We start from the raw sequence: 17,206 nt of genomic DNA, 5'->3' as shown, positions 1-17,206 counted from the left end.
CAGAAGGCACAATGCCGCCTTAAGTACAAGAAAACTGACTCTTCTTACTGTCTATGTTTTAACCATTCCTATGACACTAGTTATAGATTCCGATGCTTCACTTGAGGTTTACTGTATTTCTTGGACCTTCTTATTGAGGAGGAAACACAGAAATTGCATCGAAATTAAATACCAAAATTCACAATGCCGACTTAAGTACAAGAAAACTGACTCTTCTTACTGTTTATGTTTTGAACCATTCCTGTGACACTAGTAATAGTTTCCGATGCTTCACTTCAGGTTTACTGTATCACTCTGACCTTCTTATTGACAATGAAACACAGAAATTTCATCGGAATTAAATACAAAAGCCACAATTCCGACTTAAGTACAAGAAAACTGACTCTTCTCACTGTCTATGTTTTGAACCATTCCTGTGACACTTGTTATACATTCCGATGCTTCACTTCAGGTTTACTGTATCCCTGTGACCTTCTTATTGACGATGAAACACAGAAATTGCATCGGAATTAAATAGGAAAGGAACAATGCCGACTTAAGTACAAGAAAACTGACTCTTCTTACTGTCTATGAATTGAACCATTCCTGTGACACTAAATATAGATTCCGATGCTTCACTTCAGGTTTGCTGTATCCCTCTGACCTTCTTATTGATGATGAACCACAGAAATTGCATCGGAATTAAATACAAAAAGCACAATGCCGACTTAAGTACAAGAAAACTGACTCTTCTTACTGTCTATGTTTTGAACCATTCATGTGACACTTGTTATACATTCCGATGCTTCACTTCAGGTTTACTGTATCCCTGTGACCTTCTTATTGACGATGAAACACAGAAATTGCATCGGAATTAAATAGGAAAGGAACAATGCCGACTTAAGTACAAGAAAACAGACTCTTCTTACTGTCTATGTTTTGAACCATTCCTGTGACACTAAATATTGATTCCGATGCTTCACTTCAGGTTTACTGTATCCCTCTGACCTTCGTATTGACGATGAAACACAGATATTGCATCGGAGTTAAATTCAAAAAGCACAATGCCAAATTAAGTACAAGAAAACGGACTCTTCGTACTGTCTATGTTTTGAACCATTCCGGAGACACTAAATATTGATACCGAAGCTTCACTTCAGGTTTACTGTATCCCTCTGACCTTCTTATTGACGATGAAACACAGAAATTGCATCGGAATTAAATACAAAAAGCACAATGCTGACCTAAGTACAAGAAAACTGACTCTTCTTACTGTCTCTGTTTTGAACCATTCATGTGACACTAGTTATAGATTTCGATGCTTCACTTCAGGTTAACTGTATCCCTCTGGCCTTCTTATTGACGATGAAAAACAGAAATTGCAACGGAATTAAATACAAAAAGCACAATGCCTACTTAAGTACAAGAAAACTGACTCTTCTTAGTGTCTATGTTTTGAACCATTCCTGTGACACTAGTTATAGATTCCGATGCTTCACTTCAGGTTTACTGTATCTCTCTGACCTTCTTATTGACGATGAAACACAGAAATTGCATAGGAATAAAATACAAAAGGCACAATGCCGACTTAAGTACAAGAAAATTGACTCTTCTTACTGTCTATATTTTCAACCATTCATGTGACACTAGTTATACATTCCGATGCCTCACTTCAGGTTTACTGTATCCCTCTGACCTTCTTATTGACGATGAAACACAGAAATTGCATCGGAATTAAATACAAAAGGCACAATGACGACTTAAGTACAAGATAATTAACTCTTCTTTCTGTCTATGTTTTGAACCATTCCATTGACTCTAGTTATAGATTCCGATGCTTCACATCCGGTTTCCTGTATCCCTCTGACCTTCTTATTGACGATGAAACACAGAAATAGCATCGGAATTAAATACAAAAGGCACAATGAAGACTTAAGTACAGGATAACTGACTCTTCTTACTGTCTATGGGTTGAACCATTCATGTGACATTAGTTATAGATTCCGATGCTTCACTTCAGGTTTACTGGATCCCTCTGACCTTCTTATTGACGATCAATCACAGAAATTGCATCGGAATTAAATACAGAAGGCACAATGCCGACTTAAGTACAAGAAAACTGACTCTTCTTACTGTCTATGTTTTAACCATTCCTATGACACTAGTTATAGATTCCGATGCTTCACTTGAGGTTTACTGTATCCCTTGGACCTTCTTATTGAGGAGGAAACACAGAAATTGCATCGTAAGTAAATACAAAAATCACAATGCCGACTTAAGTACAAGAAAACTGACTCTTCTTACTGTTTATGTTTTGAACCATTCCTGTGACACTAGTTATAGATTCCGATGCTTCACTTCAGGTTTACTGTATCCCTCTGACCTTCTTATTGACGATGAAACACAGAAATTTCATCGGAATTAAATACAAAAGGCACAATTCCGACTTAAGTACAAGAAAACTGACTCTTCTCACTGTCTGTGTTTTGAACCATTCCTGTGACACTGGTTATAGATTCCGATGCTTCACCTCAGGTATACTGTATCCCTCTGACCTTCTTATTGACGATGAAACACAGAAATTGCAACGGAATTAAATACTAAAGGCTAATGCCGACTTAAGTAGAAGAAAACTGACTCTTCTTACTGTCTATGCTTTGATCCATTCATGTGACACTCGTTATAGATTCCGATGCTTCACTTCAGGTTTTCTGTATCCCTCTGACATTCTTGTTGACGATGAAACATAGAAATTGCATCGTAATTAAATGGAAAAGGAACAATGTCGACTTAAGTACAAGAAAACTGACTCTTCTTACTGTCTATGTTTGAACCATTCCTGTGACTCTAGTTATAGATGCTGATGCTTCACTTCAGGTTTACTGTATCCCTCTGACTTTCTTATTGACGATGAAACACAGAAATGGCATCGGAATTGAATAGAAAATGAACAATGCCGACTTAAGTTCAAGAAAACGGACTCTCCTTACTATCTATGAATTGAACCATTCCTGTGACACTAAATATAGATTCCGATGCTTCACTTCAGGTTTTCTGTATCCCTCTGACTTTCGTATTGATGATGAACCACAGAAATTGCATCGGAATTAAATACAAAAAGCACAATGCCGACTTAAGTCCAAGAAAACTGACTCTTCTTACTGTCTATGATTTGAACTATTCTTGTGACACTTGTTATACATTCCGATGCTTCACTTCAGGTTTACTGTATCCCTGTGAGCTTCTTATTGACGATGAAACATAGAAATTGCATCGGAATTACATAGCAAAGGAACAATGCCGACTTAAGTACAAGAAAACAGACTCTTCTTACTGTCTATGTTTTGAACCATTCCTGTGACACTAGTTATAGATTCCGATGCTTCACTTGAGGTTTACTGTATCCCTTGGACCTTCTTATTGAGGAGGAAACACAGAAATTGCATCGTAAGTAAATACAAAAATCACAATGCCGACTTAAGTACAAGAAAACTGACTCTTCTTACTGTTTATGTTTTGAACCATTCCTGTGACACTAGTTATAGATTCCGATGCTTCACTTCAGGTTTACTGTATCCCTCTGACCTTCTTATTGACGATGAAACACAGAAATTTCATCGGAATTAAATACAAAAGGCACAATTCCGACTTAAGTACAAGAAAACTGACTCTTCTCACTGTCTGTGTTTTGAACCATTCCTGTGACACTGGTTATAGATTCCGATGCTTCACCTCAGGTATACTGTATCCCTCTGACCTTCTTATTGACGATGAAACACAGAAATTGCAACGGAATTAAATACTAAAGGCTAATGCCGACTTAAGTAGAAGAAAACTGACTCTTCTTACTGTCTATGCTTTGATCCATTCATGTGACACTCGTTATAGATTCCGATGCTTCACTTCAGGTTTTCTGTATCCCTCTGACATTCTTGTTGACGATGAAACATAGAAATTGCATCGTAATTAAATGGAAAAGGAACAATGTCGACTTAAGTACAAGAAAACTGACTCTTCTTACTGTCTATGTTTGAACCATTCCTGTGACTCTAGTTATAGATGCTGATGCTTCACTTCAGGTTTACTGTATCCCTCTGACTTTCTTATTGACGATGAAACACAGAAATGGCATCGGAATTGAATAGAAAATGAACAATGCCGACTTAAGTTCAAGAAAACGGACTCTCCTTACTATCTATGAATTGAACCATTCCTGTGACACTAAATATAGATTCCGATGCTTCACTTCAGGTTTTCTGTATCCCTCTGACTTTCGTATTGATGATGAACCACAGAAATTGCATCGGAATTAAATACAAAAAGCACAATGCCGACTTAAGTCCAAGAAAACTGACTCTTCTTACTGTCTATGATTTGAACTATTCCTGTGACACTTGTTATACATTCCGATGCTTCACTTCAGGTTTACTGTATCCCTGTGAGCTTCTTATTGACGATGAAACATAGAAATTGCATCGGAATTAAATAGCAAAGGAACAATGCCGACTTAAGTACAAGAAAACAGACTCTTCTTACTGTCTATGTTTTGAACCATTCCTGTGACACTAGTTATAGATGCCGATGCTTCACTTCAGGTTTACTGTACCCCTCTGACCTTCTTATTGACGATGAAACACAGAAATTGCGTCGGAATTAAATAGAAAAGGCACATTGCCGAAATAAGTACAAGAAACTGACTCTACTTACTGTCTATACTTTGAACCATTCCTGTGACACTAAATATTGATTCCGATGCTTCACTTCAGGTTTACTGTATCCCTCTGACCTTCTTATTGACGATGAAACACAGAAATTGCATCGGAATTAAATACAAAAGGCACAATGCCGACTTAAGTACAAGAAACCTGTCGCTTCTTACTCTCTATGTTTGAACCATTCCTGTGACACTAGTTATAGATTCCGATGCTTCACTTCAGGTTTAGTGTATCCCTCTGACCTTCTTATTGACGATTAAACACAGAAATTGCACCGGAATTAAATACAAAAGGCACAATGCCGACTTATGTACAAGAAAACTGACTCTTCTTACTGTCTATGTTTTGAACCATTCCTGTGACACTAGTTATAGATTCCGATGCTTCACTTCAGGTTTACTGTATCCCGCTGACCTTCTTATTGACGATGAAATACAGATATTGCATCGGAATGAAATACAAATGGAACATTGACGACTTAAGTACAAGAAAACTGACTCTTCTTACTGTCTTTGTTTTGAACCATTCCTGTGACAGTAGTTATAGATTCCGATCCTCCACTTCAGGTTTACTGTAACCCTCTGACCTTCTTATTGACGATGAAACACAGAAATTGCATCGGAATTAAATACAAAAGGCACAACGCCGTCTTAAGTACAAGAAAACTGACTCTTCTTACTGTGTATGTTTTGAAAGATTCCTGTGACTCTAGTTATAGATTCCGATGCTTCACTTCCGGTTTCCTGTATCCCTCTGACCTTCTTATTGACGATGAAACACAGAAATTGCATCGGAATTAAATACAATAGGCACAATGGCGACTTAAGTACAAGAAAACTGACTCTTCTTACTGTCTATGTTCTGAACCATTCCTTTGACACTAGTTATAGATTTTGATGCTTCACTTCAGGTTTACTGTATCCCTCTGACCTTCTTATTGTTGATGAATCACAGAAATTGCATCGGAATTAAATACAAAAGGAACAATGCCGACTTAAGTACAAGAAAACTGACTCTTCTTACTGTCTATGTTTTGAACCATTCCTGTGACACTAGTTATAGATTCCGATGCTTCACTTCAGGTTTACTGTATCCCTCTGACCTTCTTATTGACGATGAAACACAGAAATTGCATCGGAGTTAAATACAAAAGGCACAATGCTGACTTAAGTACAAGAAGACTGACTCTTCTTACAGTCTATGTTTTGAACCATTCCTGTGACACTAGTTAATGATACCGATGCTTCACTTCAGGTTTACTGTATCCCTCTGACCTTCTTGTTGATGATGAAACACAGATATTGCATCGGAATTAAATACAAAAGGCACAATGCCGACTTAAGTAGAAGGAAACTGACTCTTCTTACTGCCTATGTTTTGAACCAAACCTGTGGCACTAGTTATAGATTCCGATGCTTCACTTCAGGTTTACTGTATCCCTCTGACCTTCTTATTGACGATGAAACACAGAAATTGCATCGGAATTTAATACAAAAGGCACAATGCCGACTTAAGATAAAGAAAACTGACTCTTCTTACTGTCTATGTTTTGAACCATTCATGTGACACTAATTATAGAGTCCAATGCTTCACTTCAGGTATACTTTATCCCTCTGACCTTCATATTGACGATGAAACACAGAAATTGCATCGGAATTCAATCAAAAGGCGCAATGCCGACTTATGTACAAGAAAACTGACTCTTCTTACTGTTTATGTTTGAACCATTCATGTGACACTAATTATAGATTCCGATGTTTTACTCCAGGTTTAATGTATCCCTCTGAACTTCTTATTGACGATGAATCACAGAAATTGCATCGGAATTAAATACAAAAGGCACTATGCCGACTTAAGTAAAAGAAAACTGACTCTTCTTACTGTCTATGCTTTGATCCATTCCTGTGACACTCGTTATTGATTCCAATGCTTCACTTCAGGTTTTCTGTATCCCTCTGACCTTCTTGTTGACGATGAAACATAGATATTGCATCGGAATTAAATGGAAAAGGAACAATGCCGACTTAAGTACAAGAAAACTGACTCTTCTTACTGTGTATGTTTTGAACCATTCCTGTGACACTAGTTATAGGTTCTGATGCTTCACTTCAGGTTTACTGTATCCCTCTGACCTTCTTATTGACGATGAAACACAGAAATGGCATCGGAATTAAATAGAAATTGCACAATGCCGACTTAAGTACAAGAAAACTGACTCTTCTTACTGTCTATGAATTGAATCATTCCTGTGACATTAAATATAGATTCCGATGCTTCACTTCAGGTTTGCTGTATCCCTCCGACCTACCTATTGATGATGAACCACAGAAATTGCATCGGAATTAAATAAAAAAAGCACAATGCCGACTTAAGTACAAGAAAACTGACTCTTCTTACTGTCTAAGTTTTAAACCATTCCTGTGACACTTGTTATACATTCCGATGCTTCACTTCAGGTTTACTGTATCCCTGTGAGCTTCTTATTGACGATGAAACATAGAGATTGCATCGGAATTAAATAGAAAAGGAACAATGCCGACTTAAGTACAAGAAATCTGACTCTTCTTACTGTCTATGTTTTGAACCATTCCCGTGACACTAGTTATAGATGCTGATGCTTCACTTCAGGTTTTCTGTATCCCTCTGACCTTCTTATTGACGATGAAACACAGAAATTGCATCGGAATTAAATACAAAAGGCACAATGCCGACTTAAGTAAAAGAAAACTGACTCTTCTTACTGTCTATGTTTTGAACCATTCATGTGACACTAATTATAGATTCCTATGCTTCACATCAGGTATACTTTATCCCTCTGACCTTCTTATTGACGATGAAACCCAGAAATTGCATCGGAATTAAATACAAAAGGCACAATGCCGACTTATGTACAAGACAACTGACTCTTCTTACTGTCTATGTTTGAACCATTCATGTGACATTAATTATAGATTCCGATGTTTTACTCCAGGTTTACTGTATCCCTCTGACCTTCTTATTGACGATAAATCACAGAAATTGCTTCGGAATTAAATACAAAAGGCACTATGCCGACTTAAGTAAAAGAAAACTGACTCCTCTTACTGTTTATGCTTTGATCCATTCCCGTGACACTCGTTATAGTTTCCGATGCTTCACTTCAGGTTTACTGTATCCCAGTGACCTTCTTATTGACGATGAAACACAGAAATTGCGTCGGAATTAAATAGAAAAGGCACATTGCCGAATTAAGTACAAGAAAGCTGACTCTACTTACTGTCAATATTTTGAACCATTCCTGTGACACTAAATATTGATTCCGATGCTTCACTTCAGGTTTACTGTATACCACTGACCTTCTTATTGACGATGAAACACAGAAATTGCATCGGAATTAAATACAAAAGGCACAATGCCGACTTAAGTACAAGAAAACTGACTCTTCTTACTCTCTATGTTTGAACCATTCCTGTGACACTAGTTATAGATTCCGATGCTTCACTTCAGGTTTAGTGTATCCCTCTGACCTTCTTATTGACGATGAAACACAGAAATTGTTCGGAATTAAATACAAAAGGCACAACGCCGTCTTATGTACCGGAAAACTGACTCTTCTTACTGTCTATGTTTTGAACCATTCCTGTGACACTAGTTATAGATTCCGATGCTTCACTTCAGGTGTACTGTATCCCTCTGACCTTCTTATTGACGATGAAACACAGAAATTGCATCGGAGTTAAATACAAAAGGCACAATGCCGACTTAAGTACAAGAAAACTGAATCTTCTTACAGTCTATGTTGGAACCATTCCGGTGACACTATTTATAGATTCCGATGCTTCACTTCAGGTTTACTGTATCCCTCTGACCTTCTTATTGACGATGAAACACAGAAATTGCATCGGAATTAAATACAAAAGGCACAATGCCGACTTAAGTAAAAGAAAATTGACTCTTCTTACTGTCTATGTTTTGAACCATTCATGTGATACTACTTATAGATTCCTAATCTTCACTTCAGGTATACTTTATCCCTCTGACCTTCTTATTGACGATGAAACACAGATATTGCATCGGAATTAAATACAAAAGGCACAATGCCGACTTATGTACAAGAAAACTGACTCTTCTTACTGTCTATGTTTGAACCATTCTTGTGACACTAATTATAGATTCCGATGTTTTACTCCAGGTTTACTGTATCCCTCTGACCTTCTTATTGACGATGAATCACATAAATTGCTTCGGAATTAAATACAAAAAGCACTATGCCGACTTAAGTAAAAGAAAATTGACTCTTCCTACTGTCTATGCTTTGATCCATTCCCGTGACACTCGTTATAGATTCCGATGCTTCACTTCAGGTTTTCTGTATCCCTCTGACCTTCTTATTGACGATGAAACACAGAAATTGCATCGGAATTAAATACAAAAGGCACAATGCCGACTTAAGTAAAAGAAAATTGACTCTTCTTACTGTCTATGTTTTGAACCATTCATGTGATACTAATTATAGATTCCTAATCTTCACCTCAGGTACACTTTATCCCTCTGACCTTCTTATTGACGATTAAACACAGAAATTGCATCGGAATTAAATACAAAAGGCACAATGCCGACTTATGTACAAGAAAACTGACTCTTCTTACTGTCTATGTTTGAACCATTCATGTGACACTAATTATAGATTCCGATGTTTTACTCCAGGTTTACTGTATCCCTCTGACCTTCTTATTGACGACGAATCACATAAATTGCTTCGGAATTAAATACAAAAGGCACTATGCCGACTTAAGTAAAAGAAAATTGACTCTTCCTACTGTCTATGCTTTGATCCATTCCCGTGACACTCGTTATAGATTCCGATGCTTCACTTCAGGTTTTCTGTATCCCTCTGACCTTCTTGTTGACGATGAAACATAGAAATTGCATCGGAATTAAATGGAAAAGGAACAATGCCGACTTAAGTACAAGAAAACTGACTCTTCTTACTGTCTATGTTTTGAACCATTCCTGTGACACTAGTTATAGATTCTGATGCTTCACTTCAGGTTTACTGTATCCCTATGACCTTCTTATTGACGATGAAACACAGAAATGGCATCGGATTTAAATAGAAAATGCACAATGCCGACTTAAGTACAAGAAAACTGACTCTTCTTACTGTCTATGAATTGAACCATTCCTGTGACACTAAATTTAGATTACGATGCTTCACTTCAGGTTTGCTGTATCCCTCTGACCTTCTTATTGATTATGAACCACAGAAATTGCATCGGAATTAAATACAAAAAGCACAATGCCGACTTAAGTACAACAAAACTGACTCTTCTTACAGTCTATGTTTTGAACCATTCCTGTGACACTTGTTATACATTCCGATGCTTCACTTCATTTTTACTGTATCCCTGTGAGCTTCTTATTGACTATGAAACACAGAAATTGCGTCGGAATTAAATAGAAAAGGCACATTGAAGAATTAAGTACAAGAAAACTGACTCTACTTACTGTCCATATTTTGAACCATTCCTGTGACACTAAATATTGATTCCGATGCTTCACTTCAGGTTTACTGTATCCCTCTGACCTTCTTATTGACGATGAAACACAGAAATTGCATCGGAATTAAATACAAAAGTCACAATGCCGACTTAAGTACAAGAAAACTGACTCTTCTTACTCTCTATGTTTGAACCATTCCTGTGACACTAGTTATAGATTCCGATGCTTCACTTCAGGTTTAGTGTATCCCTCTGACCTTCTTATTGACGATGAAACACAGAAATTGTTCGGAATTAAATACAAAAGGCACAATGCCGACTTATGTACCGGAAAACTGACTCTTCTTACTGTCTATGATTTGAACCATTCCTGTGACACTAGTTATAGTATCCGGTGGTTCACTTCAGGTGTACTGTATCCCTCTGACCTTCTTATTGACGATGAAACACAGAAATTGCATCGGAATTAAATACAAAAGGCACAACGCCGTCTTAAGTACAAGAAAACTGACTCTTCTTACTGTCTATGTTTTGAACCATTCCTGTGCCACTAGTTATAGATTCCGATGCTTCACTTCAGGTTCACTGTTTCCCTCTGACCTCCTTATTGACGATGAGACACTGAAATTGCATCGGAATTAAATACAAGAGGCACAATGTCGACTTAAGTACAAGAAAACTGACTCTTCTTACTGTCTTTGTTTGAACCATTCCTGTGACAGTAGTTATAGATTCCGATGCTCCACTTCAGGTTTACTGTAACCCTCTGACCTTCTTATTGACGATGAAACACAGAAATTGCATCGGAATTAAATACAAAAGGCACAACGCCGTCTTAAGTACAAGAAAACTGACTCTTCTTACTGTCTATGTTTTGAAAGATTCCTGTGACTCTAGTTATAGATTCGGATGCTTCACTTCAGGTTTACTGTATTCCTCTGACCTTCTTATTGACGATGAAACACAGAAATTCCATCGGAATTAAATACAAAAGGCACAATGCCGACTTAAGTACAAGAAAACTGACTCTTCTTACTGACTATGTTTTGAACCATTCCTGTGACACTAGTTATAGATGCCGATGCTTCACTTCAGGTTTACTGTATCCCTCTGACCTTCTTATTGACGATGAAACACAGATATTGCATCGGAATTAAATACAAATGGCTCAATGACGGCTTAAGTACAAGAAAACAGACTCTTCTTACTATCAATGTTTTGAACCATTCGTGTGACACTAGTTATAGATTCCGATGCTTCACTTCAGGTTAACTGTATTCCTATGACCTTCTTATTGACGATGAAACACAGAAATTGCGTCGGAATTAAATACAAAAGGCACAATGCCGACTTAAGTACAAGTAAACTGACTCTTCTTTCTGTCTATGTTTTGAAAGATTTCTGTGACACTAGTTATAGATTCCGATGCTTCACTTCCGATTTACTGTATCCATCTGACCTTCGTATTGACGATGAAACACAGAAATTGCATCGGAATTAAATACAAAAGGCACAATGCCGACTTAAGTACAAGAAAACAGACTCTTCTTACTGTCTATGTTTTGAACCATTCCTGTAACACTAGTTATAGATGCCGATGCTTCACTTCAGGTTTACTGTATCCCTCTGACCTTCTTATTGACGATGAAACACAGAAATTGCGTCGGAATTAAATAGAAAAGTCACATTGCCGAATTAAGTACAAGAAAACTGACTCTACTTACTTTCTATATTTTGAACCATTCCTGTGACACTAAATATTGATTCCGATGCTACATTTCAGGTTTACTGTATCCCTCTAATTTTCTTGTTGACGATGAAACACAGAAATTGCATCGGAATTAAATACAAAAGGCACAATGCCGACTTAAGTACAAGAAAACTGACTCTTCTTACTGCCTATGATTTGAACCATTCCCGTGACACTAGTTATAGATTCCGATGCTTCACTTCAGGTTAACTGTATACCTCTGACCTTCTTATTGACGATGAAACACAGAAATTGCATCGGAGTTAAATCCAAAAGGCACAATGCCGACTTAAGTACAAGAAAACTGACTCTTCTTACTGTCTATGTTTTGAAAGATTCCTGTGACTCTAGTTATAGATTCCGATGCTTCACTTCAGGTTTACTGTATCCCTCTGACCTTCTTATTGACGATGAAACACAGAAATTGCATCTGAGTTAAATACAAAAGGCACAATGCTGACTTAAGTACAAGAAGACTGACTCTTCTTACAGTCTATGTTTTGAACCATTCCTGTGACACTAGTTATAGATTCCGATGCTTCACTTCAGGTTTACTGTATCCCTCTGACCTTCTTGTTGATGATGAAACACAGATATTGCATCGGAATTAAATACAAAAGGCACAATGCCGACTTAAGTAGAAGGAAACTGACTCTTCTTACTGCCTACGTTTTGAACCATTCCTGTGACACTAGTTACAGATTCCGATGCTTCACTTCAGGTTTACTGTATCCCTCTGACCTTCTTATTGACGATGAAACACAGAAATTGCATCGGAATTAAATACAAAAGGCACAATGCCGACTTAAGTAATGAAAATTGACTCTTCTTACTGTCTATGTTTTGAACCATTCGTGTGATACTAATTATAGATTCCTAATCTTCACTTCAGGTATACTTTATCCCTCTGACCTTCTTATTGACGATGAAACACAGAAATTGCATCGGAATTAAATACAAAAGGCACAATGCCGACTTATGTACAAGAAAACTGACTCTTCTTACTGTCTATGTTTGAACCATTCATGTCACACTAATTATAGATTCCGATGTTTTACTCCAGGTTTACTGTATCCCTCTGACCTTCTTATTGACGATGAATCACATAAATTGCTTCGGAATTAAATACAAAAGGCACTATGCCGACTTAAGTAAAAGAAAATTGACTCTTCCTACTGTCTATGCTTTGATCCATTCCCGTGACACTCGTTATAGATTCCGATGCTTCACTTCAGGTTTTCTGTATCCCTCTGACCTTCTTGTTGACGATGAAACATAGAAATTGCATCGGAATTAAATGGAAAAGAACAATGCCGACTTAAGTACAAGAAAACTGACTCTTCTTACTGTCTGTGTTTTGAACCATTCCTGTGACACTAGTTATAGATTCTGATGCTTCACTTCAGGTTTACTGTATCCCTCCGACCTTCTTATTGACGATGAAACACAGAAATGGCATCGGATTTAAATAGAAAATGCACAATGCCGACTTAAGTACAAGAAAACTGACTCTTCTTACTGTCTATGAATTGAACCATTCCTGTGACACTAAATATAGATTCCGATGCTTCACTTCAGGTTTGCTGTATCCCTCTGACCTTCTTATTGATTATGAACCACAGAAATTGCATCGGAATTAAATACAAAAAGCACAATGCCGACTTAAGTACAACAAAACTGACTCTTCTTACAGTCTATGTTTTGAACCATTCCTGTGACACTTGTTATACATTCCGATGCTTCACTTCATTTTTACTGTATCCCTGTGAGCTTCTTATTGACTATGAAACACAGAAATTGCGTCGGAATTGAATAGAAAAGGCACATTGCCGAATTAAGTACAAGAAAACTGACTCTACTTACTGCCCATATTTTGAACCATTCCTGTGACACTAAATATTGATTCCGATGCTTCACTTCAGGTTTACTGTATCCCTCTGACCTTCTTATTGACGATGAAACACAGAAATTGCATCGGAATTAAATACAAAAGGCACAATGCCGACTTAAGTACAAGAAAACTGACTCTTCTTACTCTCTATGTTTGAACCTTTCCTGTGACACTAGTTATAGATTCCGATGCTTCACTTCAGGTGTACTGTATCCCTCTGACCTTCTTATTGACGATGAAACACAGAAATTGCATCGGAATTAAATACAAAAGGCACAACGCCGTCTTAAGTACAAGAAAACTGACTCTTCTTACTGTCTATGTTTTGAACCATTCCTGTGACACTAGTTATAGATTCCGATGCTTCACTTCAGGTTCACTGTTTCCCTCTGACCTCCTTATTGACGATGAAACACTGAAATTGCATCGGAATTAAATACAAGAGGCACAATGTCGACTTAAGTACAAGAAAACTGACTCTTCTTACTGTCTTTGTTTGAACCATTCCTGTGACAGTAGTTATAGATTCCGATGCTCCACTTCAGGTTTACTGTAACCCTCTGACCTTCTTATTGACGATGAAACACAGAAATTGCATCGGAATTAAATACAAAAGGCACAACGCCGTCTTAAGTACAAGAAAACTGACTCTTCTTACTGTCTATGTTTTGAAAGATTCCTGTGACTCTAGTTATAGATTCGGATGTTTCACTTCAGGTTTACTGTATTCCTCTGACCTTCTTATTGACGATGAAACACAGAAATTCCATCGGAATTAAATACAAAAGGCACAATGCCGACTTAAGTACAAGAAAACTGACTCTTCTTACTGTCTATGTTTTGAACCATTCCTGTGACACTAGTTATTGATGCCGATGCTTCACTTCAGGTTTACTGTATCCCTCTGACCTTCTTGTTGATGATGAAACACAGATATTGCATCGGAATTAAATACAAAAGGCACAATGCCGACTTAAGTAGAAGGAAACTGACTCTTCTTACTGCCTACGTTTTGAACCATTCCTGTGACACTAGTTACAGATTCCGATGCTTCACTTCAGGTTTACTGTATCCCTCTGACCTTCTTATTGACGATGAAACACAGAAATTGCATCGGAATTAAATACAAAAGGCACAATGCCGACTTAAGTAAAAGAAAATTGACTCTTCTTACTGTCTATGTTTTGAACCATTCACGTGATACTAATTATAGATTCCTAATCTTCACTTCAGGTATACTTTATCCCTCTGAACTTCTTATTGACGATGAAACACAGAAATTACATCGGAATTAAATACAAAAGGCACAATGCCGACTTATGTACAAGAAAACTGACTCTTCTTACTGTCTATGTTTGAACCATTCATGTGACACTAATTATAGATTCCGATGTTTTACTCCAGGTTTACTGTATCCCTCTGACCTTCTTATTGACGATGAATCACATAAATTGCTTCGGAATTAAATACAAAAATCACTATGCCGACTTAAGTAAAAGAAAATTGACTCTTCCTACTGTCTATGCTTTGATCCATTCCCGTGACACTCGTTATAGATTCCGATGCTTCACTTCAGGTTTTCTGTATCCCTCTGACCTTCTTGTTGACGATGAAACATAGAAATTGCATCGGAATTAAATGGAAAAGGAACAATGCCGACTTAAGTACAAGAAAACTGACTCTTCTTACTGTCTATGTTTTGAACCATTCCTGTGACACTAGTTATAGATTCTGATGCTTCACTTCAGGTTTACTGTATCCCTCCGACCTTCTTATTGACGATGAAACACAGAAATGGCAACGGATTTAAATAGAAAATGCACAATGCCGACTTAAGTACAAGAAAACAGACTCTTCTTACTGTCTATGAATTGAACCATTCCTGTGACACTAAATATAGATTCCGATGCTTCACTTCAGGTTTGCTGTATCCCTCTGACCTTCTTATTGATTATGAACCACAGAAATTGCATCGGAATTAAATACAAAAAGCACAATGCCGACTTAAGTACAACAAAACTGACTCTTCTTACAGTCTATGTTTTGAACCATTCCTGTGACACTTGTTATACATTCCGATGCTTCACTTCATTTTTACTGTATCCCTGTGAGCTTCTTATTGACTATGAAACACAGAAATTGCGTCGGAATTAAATAGAAAAGGCACATTGCCGAATTAAGTACAAGAAAACTGACTCTACTTACTGTCCATATTTTGAACCATTCCTGTGACACTAAATATTGATTCCGATGCTTCACTTCAGGTTTACTGTATCCCTCTGACCTTCTTATTGACGATGAAACACAGAAATTGCATCGGAATTAAATACAAAAGGCACAATGCCGACTTAAGTACAAGAAAACTGACTCTTCTTACTCTCTATGTTTGAACCATTCCTGTGACACTAGTTATAGATTCCGATGCTTCACTTCAGGTTTAGTGTATCCCTCTGACCTTCTTATTGACGATGAAACACAGAAATTGTTCGGAATTAAATACAAAAGGCACAATGCCGACTTATGTACCGGAAAACTGACTCTTCTTACTGTCTATGATTTGAACCATTCCTGTGACACTAGTTATAGTATCCGGTGGTTCACTTCAGGTGTACTGTATCCCTCTGACCTTCTTATTGACGATGAAACACAGAAATTGCATCGGAATTAAATACAAAAGGCACAACGCCGTCTTAAGTACAAGAAAACTGACTCTTCTTACTGTCTATGTTTTGAACCATTCCTGTGCCACTAGTTATAGATTCCGATGCTTCACTTCAGGTTCACTGTTTCCCTCTGACCTCCTTATTGACGATGAGACACTGAAATTGCATCGGAATTAAATACAAGAGGCACAATGTCGACTTAAGCACAAGAAAACTGACTCTTCTTACTGTCTTTGTTTGAACCATTCCTGTGACAGTAGTTATAGATTCCGATGCTCCACTTCAGGTTTACTGTAACCCTCTGACCTTCTTATTGACGATGAAACACAGAAATTGCATCGGAATTAAATACAAAAGGCACAACGCCGTCTTAAGTACAAGAAAACTGACTCTTCTTACTGTCTATGTTTTGAAAGATTCCTGTGACTCTAGTTATAGATTCGGATGCTTCACTTCAGGTTTACTGTATTCCTCTGACCTTCTTATTGACGATGAAACACAGAAATTCCATCGGAATTAAATACAAAAGGCACAATGCCGACTTAAGTACAAGAAAACTGACTCTTCTTACTGACTATGTTTTGAACCATTCCTGTGACACTAGTTATAGATGCCGATGCTTCACTTCAGGTTTACTGTATTCCTCTGACCTTATTGTTGACGATGAAACACAGATATTGCATCGGAATTAAATACAAATGGCACAATGACGACTTAAGTACAAGAAA

This window comes from Schistocerca serialis, unplaced genomic scaffold (genome assembly GCF_023864345.2).
Source record: "Schistocerca serialis cubense isolate TAMUIC-IGC-003099 unplaced genomic scaffold, iqSchSeri2.2 HiC_scaffold_1417, whole genome shotgun sequence".
NCBI classification, from domain to species: Eukaryota; Metazoa; Arthropoda; class Insecta; order Orthoptera; family Acrididae; genus Schistocerca; species Schistocerca serialis.
This window is presented reverse-complemented; position numbering follows the sequence as displayed.